This window comes from Arachis hypogaea, chromosome 11, assembly GCF_003086295.3.
Source record: "Arachis hypogaea cultivar Tifrunner chromosome 11, arahy.Tifrunner.gnm2.J5K5, whole genome shotgun sequence".
In the NCBI taxonomy this organism is placed as follows: Eukaryota; Viridiplantae; Streptophyta; class Magnoliopsida; order Fabales; family Fabaceae; genus Arachis; species Arachis hypogaea.
In genome coordinates, this window is record NC_092046.1 from 88,000,779 (window position 1) to 88,001,611 (window position 833).

General features: G+C 40.1%; 1 non-coding gene across 1 annotated transcript; it reads left to right on the top strand.

Moving 5' to 3' along the window:
• Positions 1-208: 208 nt before the first annotated feature.
• Positions 209-316, top strand: LOC112725699 (small nucleolar RNA R71). The gene has a single exon (XR_003164789.1). It is a non-coding gene; the product is annotated as a small nucleolar RNA R71 (small nucleolar RNA).
• Positions 317-833: the final 517 nt, after the last annotated feature.

Here is an 833-nt window from a genome sequence, read left to right on the forward strand (position 1 = left end):
GAACTCCCTTTCTCAGTGGCATCCCATTATTCAAAGGATTCCTTTTAGAAGTATACATGAACTGGTTATTTGTAACCATGTCAATGAGTTCCTGAGCTTCTGCAGGCGTTTTCTTTAGGTGAATGGATCCACCTGCAGAATGGTCCAATGACATCTTAGATAATTCAGACAGACCATCATAGAATATATCCAGGATGGTCCATTCTGAAAGCATGTCAGAAGGACACTTTTTGATCAGTTGCTTGTATCTCTCCCAAGCTTCATAGAGGGATTCACCTTCTTTCGGTCTGAAGGTTTGAACATCCACTCTAAGCTTACTAAGATTTTGAGGAGGAAAGAACTTGGCTAAGAAAGTCGTGACCAGCTTATCCCAAGAGTTCAGGCTATCTTTAGGTTGAGAATCCAACCATATTCTAGCTCTATCTCTTACAGCAAACGGGAAAAGCATAAGCCTATAGACCTCGGAGTCAACCCCATTGGTCTTAACAGTATCACAGATCTGCAAGAATTCAGTTAAGAACTGAAAAGGATCTTCTGATGGAAGTCCATGAAACTTGCAGTTCTGTTGCATCAGAGAAACTAATTGAGGCTTTAGCTCAAAATTGTTTGCTCCAATGGCAGGGATTGAGATGCTTCTTCTATGTAAGTTGGAATTTGTTGCAGTGAAGTCACCAAGCATCTTTCTTGCATTGTTATTATTTTCGGCCATGTCTCCTTTTTTTTTTCGAAAATTTCTGTCAGATTTTCTCCAGAGAGTTGTGCTTTAGCTTCCCTTAGCTTCCTCTTCAGAATCCTTTCAGGTTCAGGATCAACTTCAACAAGAATGTTCTTAT